The sequence below is a fragment of the Ammospiza caudacuta genome, chromosome 6, assembly GCF_027887145.1.
Source record: "Ammospiza caudacuta isolate bAmmCau1 chromosome 6, bAmmCau1.pri, whole genome shotgun sequence".
Classification (NCBI taxonomy): Eukaryota; Metazoa; Chordata; class Aves; order Passeriformes; family Passerellidae; genus Ammospiza; species Ammospiza caudacuta.
Genome location: NC_080598.1, coordinates 47359964 through 47372402, shown reverse-complemented (window position 1 = coordinate 47372402; position 12439 = coordinate 47359964). Strand labels below are relative to the sequence as shown.

The 12439-nt window shown below is 46.0% G+C and overlaps 1 protein-coding gene across 3 annotated transcripts in view; it reads right to left on the bottom strand.

Annotated features, from left to right (window-relative positions):
- Window positions 1-10836, bottom strand: part of FLRT2 (fibronectin leucine rich transmembrane protein 2) — a 60059-nt gene extending 49223 nt beyond the window's left edge. Inside the window, exons 1-3 of one of the 3 annotated variants that reach the window (XM_058806275.1) lie at window positions 10748-10836; window positions 9258-9565; window positions 8655-9124 (exon numbers count right to left, since the gene is read on the bottom strand). The gene's annotated coding sequence lies outside the window, so the exon portion shown is untranslated. Of the gene's footprint in view, window positions 1-5537; window positions 6274-8654; window positions 9125-9257; window positions 9566-10437; window positions 10565-10747 lie in introns of those variants that run through there. The other 2 variants (XM_058806276.1, XM_058806274.1) reach the window with 2 other exon arrangements.
- Between the last annotated feature and the right edge of the window lie 1603 nt (window positions 10837-12439).

The window sequence follows — 12439 nt, the reverse complement described above, 5'->3', positions numbered from 1 at the left end:
ATATGCTTTGAATGGTCTGAGGGAGACCTCTATGACTAGACAGTCACAGTCACCTATATATGTAACCCATACAAAAACTGTATATATATGGATGCACATATATATAACCTACATTTCTTTTTCAAAACTGCATATTAATTTTCATGTTCTGTCAGTATGATATTGATATAAAATATTTTTTTGGCAGTAGTTTCCAGTGACATTGGAAAGGTCATCCTTTTCTCTGCAGGAAAAACACACAGGACATCTTAAGAGAAAGAAATATTTGTACTCTGAACCTACAGGTCTGCAGCTGACGACCCCATGACTCCAGCTTGACTATGTTTTGATCCTCTGCAACCTGTGTGAAGATTGAAGACTGTACATGAGCATCTCCAAACCCCCCCAGCATTCCTAGGACACGCTGCTGGAGCACTTTCCCACACAGATAACCCTTTCAAAGAGGATGTCTCTTGGCTAGATCTTATGGAGCAGCTTGGCCAGGGATGAGCTGCTAGTGCAGCTGTGTGGTGCAGCACTGGAAGCTCTGTCAGAAAAAGCTCTGCTCCTTAGTTTAATTTGACCTGTGGGTTTTGTGAAGGAATGCCAAAATCTGCCAGTGAGAACTGGGAGTAACACTGCAGCACACTGATTTCTGGCTTTGGGAGGCGCTGGTGAGGCTTTTCATTCAGAGCTCTCACCTTCTCTCCTCTCAAGAGGCCGTGGAGTACTTCCACAGAGTTTACCGCATTTACTATGAGGGAAATGTGTAGCATCAGCCTGCCCTGGCTTTCCTGAACCCAGATGTACATGACAATGAATGTCTAATAAATCAGACATGGAATTTCAAAATCTTTTGCTCGTAATGCTCCCACAAGATCTCAGTCATTTAAAAAATCTTGAAAATTTTTTATGAAGAGAATATTTGGAATTGCTTTAGATTAATTCAGGCATCGAGAAGGAACTAGCTTGATATCTATATGATATTTTTTAAGATAATTAGATTACCAATGACAACCTGGACACAATAAAGAACTTTGGCCAAAGAGCAGAACTTCTGTCACTTCGCCCAAACATTTTCACTGTGATGTTTTCAAAACTAAATGATGCTAAAAGAAAGTAAGTACTGGGTAGTAAGTACTGGATTCTGTGGCTCGAGGTATGTCTCTGCTTGGGTCAGGATTTGCAGAAACACAGTGCAGACCATCACAGTAATCTACTGACCTGTTGGAAGCAAGTCACCTCTCACCTGGGGCCAAAGCAAAGCCATCACTTTGCAGGACCAAATCTGGCAAAGATCTGATGTATATCAAAAGAGAGGTTTTTTTTCTGAAAGGACTTAAACAGTTTCAAAGACAGTACCTTTGAATGATAAAGAATTTTCTGTGTCATATGCCTTTTTAAATACATCCTTGCACTACACTAGGCTAGGAAAGATTTATGAATAAAACCTCAAACCAAATAAAGCAGTCATAGCTTCAAGTAAAATATACAGAAGACTGTTTCTAGGTAGAGTTGAAACACAAGACTTCTTTTAAAAAGGGAAACTTTACAGACCTTGTTCTGCATCATTAAGTTTTCAGGAATGCTGAATAGAGCATGATGGATTTAAGTTGCTGCTAGTATTTAATTTTGATACAGTTCAAGGGGCCACATCAGAAAAAGGAATCAAAGACAGAAAAAAACCAAACAAACAACCTGTTAATAGGGAAAACCATCAGAAAAAAAAAGAAAAGCTATAAGAAGGTCCCAACACCTTTCACCAGTGCCTGAAAATATCAGATTAAATTTTAGTATTCCTGAGGCATATTATTTGATGTGATTAGAATATAATTTGTTAAACAGAGCAGAGCTTTTATTTCAAACACTTCTTTCCTGAGTATCATAGATGGATTAAGGTTTCGGTGTGTTTAAAATAAATGAATAAAACATGCCATCATTTTAATGATGATCTTTTTGTGGTTGTTTTTCTTTAAAATAAGCCAACTACTTGATATGTGTGGGTTACACATAGCTGTAGGGAAACTGAGGCTCATATCATCAGTGCATGTCCAATTAGTCTTCTTTTAAAAAAATAACAGCTGTACATTATTATTTTCTATTTTTTAATAAGAAAAAAAATAAAAATATTTGTTTAAAAATGGAAAGAAAATAATAGAAAAGAAAAAACAGTTTTTACACCTCTGGGGCAAGCTCCAACTCTTTTGGTTTCTTGAGGAAATAAATAAAAAGCTTTGCAGAAAGACTTCTAAAAAAATTGCCCAAGGGGGAGGGAAGGAAACACCTTAAAACATCACATTACCAAGCGCTGAGGTAATCAACTACAATCTGAGAAATGTCAAACAGTGGTATTCACCTACTCAAAGATTTTGCTGGTCAAGTTCTTAACTGCCATTTGCAATCACTAACTAAAATATGGAATATAGTTGTGGATATAAACAAGAGGCAAATTAGTATCAGGAAGCTGGGTTTAATAATCCCCTAAAAAAGTCCATCTGTTTTATAAAGACCCCTTTTTGCTTGATCTCTGACATGTATTCCTAATATAGACAGTACTGGATTTTTTTTCCTTACATTTTGTAAACACCCTACCATAAATTCTACTCATAGTATATCTGATCTGAGTGTTTCTCTCAAGTTTCAATTATGTAAGCACTGAGGGGCAATGAAATTTCACACAGGTTCAGCCTGCTTTAGAGTAAGTATTATAACATCAGACAAATATAAATGCAATTCCTTTAGTACTAATGTTCAACAGCACTGGTTACTTCTTGTTTTTCTGATTTTTGCAAATATTTATCATATTATCACTGGAATAACTGAAATTGATTGAAAGCACTTTCATGTTTGGAACTGGAGTTTGTTTTTGTTTTCCTCCTTAAAACAATTGAAAAATCACATTGTCTGCAATGAATATAAGATTGATAACCTAAAAAACTAGATGACTTGCAGGTATAAAAGACTAAAACAATTCATAGTCTGTGCTTCCTATCCACTATGGAGAAGGGAAAAATACACCATTGACTACACCCCTCTCACAGATAGAGGTCAGTAATGGACTGGATTTGAATCTGCCTAGTGAAAGCCTGAAAGTTACATGAAAGTATCCTAGACAAAAATGAACTCATTTTGAGATTAAAGAGGTAACAGAAATGAGTGAGAAATAAAGCTCTCACTTTCCTGAAAACAGTATTATCTTAAGTGTGCCTTCTCTCTAGTCCTTTAAATAGAAAGTTCAGTACAGGAAAAGCCTGATAGTCATACTTGATTTAACTGCTTTTTGTTTTCTTCACTTGGTAAAACTCTGTCTCTCCTCCTCTGCTGCAGAAGGGTAGGGAAGTCAGCCCTAATGACATCCCACGTTTTAGATACTGCTATTTTGAGCAGCTGAATGCGAGCACATTCTTGGTTCTTGAAGGAAAGCACAGCCTATGTAATGCAGATTCCAACTGGGGGGGTGTAGGGTTGCGCAAAGGAGATATGTCTACATCCTAAATCAAGCTATCCAGCAGGCCAGGATATAAATGTAACTTGTAACAGTGGCTCAAATTAGATCCAGACTTCCCCAAGCCAAACACAGATAACATCACCTTATACAAAATATAGGGTGTACGTGTGCGTGAGGAGCAGCTCTTAAGAAGGCTGGGTGCATTCCAGCTCCACTTCTTGCTGAAGCCTTGGACTTTGGAGAACACTGATGACTGTTCTAGTCACAGGTAGTTTTATAGACGCTGTATTTGCACAGTGCTCTGACTTGTTTCACCTACAGTACTCCAGGCCTGAACTCTCTTAACTGCCTCGCTACCATATCAGCACACAGAACAACCATTGAAACAGCCTCTTGAAATCTCTCCTCACATAATTTTCAGAAACAAGATCAACACTCACATTCTGACATCACTTTTGTCACACAGAAATAATGACTTTAAACACACCTCTGTTATGTCTCTTTTTATTGTGCAATGTTTAGATCTTTTTCATTATGCAAAGTTTATATCTCTGTGATAACATTGCATATATTGACTCTCAAAGGAGAAAGGGAAGAAAGGTGAATAGAGATATAGGTACAGTACCTTTTAAGAGTTTTGAAAAAACTGCCAGGATGAACTTTTCTCCTTCCAAAAATACATATATCAAAAATAATTCATTAGCTTTGTCTCAAACTACAAATATGTAAAGGTCTTTCTTTGGAGAAAGACCATGTCAGTGAATGCATCAAGGAATTTAGTCCATGGAAATTTGTGGGGGGGTTTGTATGGTTAGTTGGGTTTATTAAATCCAAGAACTGATCAATCTCAACCTCTAAACTGGTTCAATTTCCCTGCAAGCACTGTAAAGTTAGTTACAGTAAATAAACCTCTCTTTAACACACACGCTCACTTTCAGAGAGAGAGGTGGGGGGAGAGGGAGAGGGAAGGAATGAGGGAGGGAGAGGGAGGTAGAGAGGGAGAGGTCTGACTTGCTTTTATTATCTTTTCCTGCTCCTCGTGTAAGGAACCTCTCCCTTTCTATTTGGCTGAGCGCTGCATTGCAAAAGGCAGTATCTGAAGAAATACAATCAGTACCTTCCACACACAGTGCAGGAATTTACACGGATTTGTGCCTTGGATTTATTAGCTTATTGTAAGCCCTAAAACAGATTTCCTCCATTAAAATTAATTAAAAGCTCCTGTTGACTGCTTCCCACTCTGAAAAGAAGGTGGCGAATCTTATTCTCCTAACTTTAATGATTGTTTATTTATCTTTTATGGGGTTTTATATCATATTCAAGAGAGGTCTTTTCAGCTGCTTGACTTCCTTTTGCCATCTGCTATTTTTTGTTCACGCACCATCCCCACGCACCCAGCACCCCCGTAGCATTTATTCTTATTTTGTCAGATCCCCGTCAAACTCGTAGGGTCTCTGAGCGGATCCTTTGTATTCCGAATCTCGATCCGACTGCCCTTAGCTCTCCCCCACCCACTCACCGCCAGCCCCGCTCCGGAGGCTGCTGATGGGGATCGGATGGATCCTCCTGCCGGGCGCAGCTCCCGACTCTCCCGGCAGATTCCTGAGCGCTCCGCAGCGCCGAGCTGAGCCGACCAGCTCTCCCCAGCAAGGCTCACCTCTAAAGGTCCCGTTTCCCCGAGCCTCCTCCCGAACAGAGCCGCTGTTGGTGCTCAGAGGGCGCTCTGCCGGTGCCCCTGCTGCAGGGGGAGTGCTCGGCTCTCCCCTCCCCGCGGGGTGGGCGCCAGCTCGGCACCCTCCCTGCTCGGCGGGGACCGGGACCGGGTTGCAGCTGCCAGCCCCGAGCGCCGCTCCTGAGCCCCACGCTGGCAGAGCAGCCCGGGGACCCTGCTTGCACTTGCCGCCGGCCATTCATAAATCCTGCTAGTGCGGGCCCGGCGCCGCGGACACGGGGCTCTAACGCGGCCAAGGCGGAATTTCTGACACAGCCTGATCCCGGCTCCGCAACTTTGCCATCTGGGAGCAGGCAAAGGGCACCTTTGCGGCTTTAGATCGCCCGGGGCTAGAATTACCAGAAAGGAAAAGAGTAAGAAATGAAATCCCAACTGTACCTGGCGGTGTCTGGGAATCCCTCGCCGGCACCGATCGTAATCCCCCTCCGCGCCTCTGGCCCCCCACACCAAAACTTTGCTGCCGCCGCCGCCGCCACTCCTCGGTGGTGGCCGCCGCCGCCCTCCGCCCGGCGCCGCTCCCGGCCGGCCCCGCGGGCCCGTTCCCCGCCGGCCGCCGCCGCTCCGAGCGACCCCCGCGCCTTCCTCCGCCCTGACGAGGCGGCGGCATCGTCCTACCCCCTGCTCCGCCACCGCCTCCTCCGGCGCGCAGCCCGCGGCTCTGGCATTCCCAACGCGCTTTCTCTCCTCGATTCGCTCTCTCTTTCCCCCGCCGTTCCTCCTCCTCCGGTAAAAAAATAAACGAGAGGGGACCGCGGCTACGCTTGGTCTCGGGGTTTCTTTCTTTCTGGATTTTTTGGTTGTTTGCCTTTTTTTTTTTTTTTTTTTTGTCTCTTTCTGTCCTCTGGAAATGATGAAAAGATCACATGAGGAGTAGGCTCGGCGACCCAGGACCCTCGTAAGTCGGAGAAGGCATCGGACACATGTATGTGAGTATATTTGTGAGCGTGTGTCTGGCTCTCTCCAAGTCCTGCGCCTGCCTCCAGCCGGGATTGCAGGATGATCTTAGCAGTAGTGATGCCTCACATCTCACTATTCCCTGCTAATGTAAGTCGTGCCTTTTTTTCCTCCCTGCCTGACACCCCAGGGAGATGTTTACAGTAATGAATTCAGTTGATAGCCATCTCTCTCTCTCTCCTGGAGTCCCTCCCACATTTCTACTTTAAAGAATGCTTGGAAGGCAGGGCTGCAACCTAAAGCTTTCCAAGAGGCAAAGTCAGGCTAGATTTTCTCTTTTTCTTCTTTCCTTATTTCCCTCCCCGTCCCCCCCGTCCCCCCCCCCCCCCCCGGCTGCTTTTAACCCCTAGGTTGCTGAGGACGATTTATCCAGCTACATCTGCTTGGGCTCCCCCTCTCCCGCTTCCAGCAGCGGGAACCAAGCTGGGCTGAGCCTCGCCGGGGGATGTTGGGGCAGCGGAGACCCCGCTCCCCGCGCTGCCTCCCCGTCGGGGCCGCGCTGCGGAGCGGAAGGTGCGCGCAGCGCGTCCTTGGCGGCGGGACCGCCCCGCTCCGCCGCGCCGGGGACTCTCCGAGGGTATCGGAGCGTGTCGGAGGGGAAGCCGGGAAGTGAGCTGAGAAACTCCCCGAGCGGCGGTGCTGGGAGATGCCCTCGCTAGCAATAATTACAGCCGCGCTCTCCACCAACATGGCGATATTTCATGTGCAGCCGCCGACAAGCCCGCCTCCCCCACCTCCCTCTTTTCCTCTCCTTCCTCCCTTGTGAACTTTTAGATACACAGCACCAGTATTCAACAAATATAACACAGAATAAAAGAATCTCCAACCCTCAGGGAAGAGACGGACCTCGTCTAGTACTCTGTCTGATTTTCATCGTCAGCCATAAAGACTTAAAAACCTCTGGAGAAACCGCCTTTTGCCCTAAAGCGGTAACAACACCCACTCCCCTCCCTCCACCCCTCTATTTCTCCTGTACACATTCAGTGTGTGTACATATGAGTGTGTGTGTGTGTGTGTGTGCATGCCGGGCTGTCTGCGCTTGTTTCGGAGTAACCCTTCCCCCGCCGTCCAGCTCCCTGGTAGGCTACTGCCTTGTCCTGGAACGTCCACTTAAACACAAAGCTTTTTAATACCGAGAAGGACTTGAGCGATAGGATCCAGCCGTCAAGGTAGAACGTGGGGTGCGCGAAGAGAATTTGCCTCAAACTCCTACATTAGTAAAGAAAACGCACAGCACAGCTTTTGCTGCGAGTTACTTTAAGAAACGGGCTGAGGAGGGATGGAGGAGAGCGAGCTGATCAGTGCCATGTGTCGAGGAAACAGAAAAGGGAACCGAAATGCCTCGGGGTTGGCTTCCCCTCACCCCTGGCTGCTCAGTGGTTCTATTTGCTCGGCCGTACCTCATAAGCTGAATCACTCGCTATTAGCTCCGCGCCTCCTTCGCCCTGCGCTTGGGGGGGCTAACCCACTCACGACTTCAAAGGCTCAATAGAGCCGTACCGAGGAGCCCGGCGAGGCGAGCGTCAGCCCAGCGCCGTGTGCTCGGCGCAGCTCCTGCCCCCCACTCGCCCTGCCCTCCACCTCCTGTCCCCCGAGGGGGCTTCGAGAGTCCCCGCGTACGGGCAGCGCGGAGCCGAGCCGAGCCGAGCCGTGCCGAGCCGAGCCGCCTGCTCGCTCGGAGAAGGACTTGCGCCCTCACCTACGCGGAGTGATGGGGGTGGGGAGCGAGCACGGACGGGGAGCGCAGGTAGCCAGCATTTCTCAGGGGACTCAGCAAGTGGAAGGGAGTTAAGGAGGAGACCCCGCTTCCCTCCCCGCTTTACGTCCCCAGGATGGAGGGGAGGCAGCCCGGGGCCCTCCGCGGGTCCCGGCCGGCCGGCAAGAAGAGGGTGTGACACCGGTGAGCCCCTCGGTCAGAGCCCGCATCCCCGCCCCGGAGCAGGGGCTGCTCTGTGGTCGGAACTGCTCGCAGCTGCCAGCTGGTCCCGAGGGATGAAAGGATCAGGAGCCCTGTAGAGTACAAAGGCTAATGTGCTAGGTTTTGGTTTTTTTTTGTTTTTTTTTTTTACTTTTTAAGATCTTCCTTTCTTTCTTTCTTAGCCCCTGTGCATACTTTTCAGAGTTCTTATTTGAGTATGATTTATATCACCTTCATGAACTGATTGACAGCCAGTGCATTTTCTGGCGGACAAACCTTTCTTTCTGATGTGTAATCCACCTGTCCCTCTGTTTTCCACGTCCCCGATACTAGCAACCTGTCGTCAGCACAGGAGGCAGAGCTGGCCATTGTCGATCACAAGTCTTTCTGCCCTCTGTGCCCCTAATGAGGGAGGAAAGTGGGGATGTTAAAAACTTCTGCAAGGCTGCAGGCAGTTGCCCTGCTCCCCAGTCTCAGAGGGATTAGACGGAATTATTCCTGTTCCTCTCCCGGTCCCTGGACCCTCAACCAGTTTATACTTCAAACCAGTGAATGATACTCAGGACACGTTTTGGTCAAATCAAGACTGTGTCAATCCAGAAAGTGACTTAATCAGGCGTTACCTGCTCCTGCGGAAGTGGGTTCCTCCTCGGTAGGTCACCCAAAGCCCACCGGGTCCGGCAGGTTGAAAGGGGAGAAGGTGGCAGCACGGCTGGGCTCCAGCATGGTACTGTGTTAAGGATCACCACCGAGGTCTCTGTTTTCCATAGCTGGTCACCAACACCCAAGGTTGCTCTCAAGGAAAGGAGGAAAGAAATTATCTTGCCAAACTGCTCTCCAGCCGGTCATTTGACCCCGACACCCACCGATGACACAGAGGAACACCCCGTCGAAGCGGCTAAACGCCTCGCAATTTCCTGTCTTCTCTTCCCGCAGGCGGCCCCGGCGCACCGCCGCCGAGCGATCTTATCGCCGTGCCGTCATTATTCACCGGTGACAAGCAGAGATGCAGCGCTCCTAAGTGAGGGTGACAGATTTCAAACGCGGGGCTGCGGCGTATCCAGCCTCAGACATATTCTTCCTCAAACTTTGCCTAGCAAGAAAGTCAGCGGCTTAACCCTTTGCAGCTCTTTCTCTCGCCCGGGGAGCGAGACCCCAGCACCGGGGAATGCTGGCTGGGGGGAAAGCAGGACAACGCGGCTACTTGGCTGGGCATTCTTTTTTACCTGCCATTTTACATTCTTGGTTATTTTCACTTGAAACAGATGAGAACCGCCAGCTCTGGGAAGCAGATGGAGGGCTTTTCTGTGATTAGGGGCTGGAAAAATCCTCTTGGCAAAGCAAATCGCTGGGGACTCACCTGCGGTCCCTCTCTGTCAACGCGTCTGCAAACTCATCTGCATGGCACGAGTTCCTCTTATATGCACATATACAGAGCTTCTGCACTGTCCCCAGCGTGGTGCGGTTAAAAGCACGATTCCAAAAGTGCCATTTCACTCAGATCTCCAGAATCAGCTCTTTTACAGGTTATTAACTACAACAGAGAAAGGAGCAAGTGAGAAAGAAACATATTTTCAGGAAAGAAAGAAAGAAAGAAAGAAAGAAAGAAAGAAAGAAAGAAAGAAAGAAAGAAAGAAAGAAAGAAAAGAAAGAAAGAAAGAAAGAAAGAAAGGAAGGAAGGAAGGAAGGAAGGAAGGAAGGAAGGAAGGAAGGAAGGAAGGAAGGAAGGAAGGAAGGAAGGAAGGAAGGAAGGAAGGAAGGAAGGAAGGAAGGAAGGAAGGAAGGAAGGAAGGAAGGAAGGAAGGAAGGAAGGAAGGAAGGAAGGAAGGAAGGAAGGAAGGAAGGAAGGAAGGAAGGAAGGAAGGAAGGAAGGAAGGAAGGAAGGAAGGAAGGAAGGAAGGAAGGAAGGAAGGAAGGAAGGAAGAAAAAGAAAGAAAGAAAGAAAGAAAGAAAGAAAGAAAGAAAGAAAGAAAGAAAGAAAGAAAGAAAGAAAGAAAGAAAGAAAGAAAGAAAGAAAGAAAGAAAGGAAAAAAAGCCCTTTTCACACAGGCACTTTGTACTCAAAGGAAATATTTGCCACCACCAAACTCCAACATGTCAGAGCATGTTTCCTCCTAAGCATAAGAAACCTTAAAACTGAGAGAAAAGCATGTGCAATTCAAAGATGAAACGAAGTAATGAAGTGCTTGAAAGCTTTCCAAAGTGTGTACCACCAGCCCAGAGCCCGATGTCAAGACAACATCAAGACAACAGGGAAACAAGACTAACAAACTCTATTGGTTGTCTAGTATTCATTTATATATACTTAAAGTGAATTATGATATTTCTGTCACCCTTCTCTGCCCCCACCCCCCCGCTAAGAAAAAAAAAAAAAAAAAGGAAAAAAAGGAGGGGGAAACACACGACCTCTGACTGCAGCTGGTATTCCGGGAGGTCCTTCCAGAGCCCCTGTGATCATGCTGTAGGAAGGATGGAGAGGCAGGTAGATGTGTGTGAATGGGAATTTCAGTGCTTTCTTCATTAGATGTGTAAGATAAGGCTGGACAAGGGAGGAGATGAATCCTACAGTAAGCAAAAGAACTGGGAAAAAAATATCCTCCTCCCATCCACACTTCCAATTTCCGATTTTAAGCACAGCAGGCAAATGAACCGCATTTGAAGAACAACCCCCAGCCACACTCAACCCCCCGTTCCCAAAACTGCCCCCCAAACCGACCCTTTGGACATCACAGATATCCCTGTCCGGTTTGTGACGGCAGTGCCGCGGGCGGGGCCGCCGGCAGCGCTGTCCGAGGGAGGTTCCGCAGGCCGGGCAGGGCAGGAGCGCTCCGCGGGCGCCGAGCGGGGCCGCCTGCACGTCCCGCGGCGCGGCCAAGGTGGCAGCAGAGCACAGCGCTAGCACGGACAAGTTCCCCGCTCGCTGCTTCCAGCGATTCCTTCCTCGCTCTGCTTAAAGTGCTGGGCGCCCCTTCCCCCTCTCCACGTAATCCCGGTAATAGTCTGAGTGCTTGGACTTTAAGCAATTTTTTGCCCTCACCGTCACCAGACTATGTCAAGGATGTCAAGGATGCATTTATTTATTTATTTATTTATTTGCTAGCAAACCGCTTTGCATGGTTGAAAAAGCTGTAAACTAAAAGGAGATTATAGAAATATATTATCTTTAAATTATGTGTGATCATACAAGAGGGCTAGCCTGGAGTGATGGTCCACTGATCCATAATACAACCTCACTTATTTTATAGAATATGTAAGATGGGATAGCATTAAGAAATGTTATAAAAATGAAAGTGTATTTTTTAATATTTTTTTTCTTCCGGCTATATTGTTAGATTGATTTCTGCAGCTTGCAAGAAAGAGAGTAAAAGGAAATGGAAATAATTTTGTAACTGAGAGGTTGGTCTAAATTATACTGAATAATCTCAATTTTGTCTGTAATGTAAAATTTTACTTCAGGCATTAAATTCATGCAGCTGACAGAAGGAAAAAAATCACTAAATTTATTCTTCATCAAATTTTGGAAAATCAGCTTATTAAAAAAGGTTTTGAGGAAGGAAAGGGAAAGGAAAGGGAGTGGGAAAGGAAAGAGAAAGGAAAGGGATGGAAAAAGAAGGAAAGAGGCAGAAAAGAAGGGGAAGGGAACCAGGTAGACATAGTTATAGAATATTAATGTTAATTACCATAGTTTTCATGCTGATGACAGTTGCACAAATGTAGATCAATCCAACCAACATTTAGTTGAATTTGATAAAATTAAGGAAATTAAAGTGGTTAAATCATGATATAAGAATCTAGCAGTCATTAAACATTGTTATGGATCATTTCTTTGTGGTTTTGTTGTTTTTTTTTTTTTTTCATGTATAGGCAATGCAAGGGAAAATAGAATAATGAGAAAAACTGAAATCAACCTATATGAACCTATATGAAAATAAGAATTAATTTATGATTGACCTAACCTACCATGGTGAGTGGAAGACATCAGTAAAGCCTTCTGAGTAACACACAAACAGCCAACATAAGTTTAACTTTCACATTTTCCAAGTGTAATCATTAAGGTCCTTTTCATTGTCATAGCCAGCTTTTAAAATAGAGGAATATCTTCCATCTCTGGTTCTTTCACTGCACCTTTACGTTTCTGGAAAAAATAATCCATACCCTTCTATCAGACAAACTCTTGCTTCACTATATAAAGCTGAAACACCTCAGTGAAAGTCACACAGCATTCATAAGTTGCCCCTTCTGCATTCAGTGCTCTTCTTTCATTCTAAGTGGAGAACCCTAGAAGGCAGACTATCAATCTACCGTAGAGAAAACATCCTTTTCTGGTCACAAGGCTATCCTCCCAGTCTCCCATGGTAGTTCAAGAGCTCACTTATTCTAATTTCCTACTGATAAAAAAAAAAAAAAT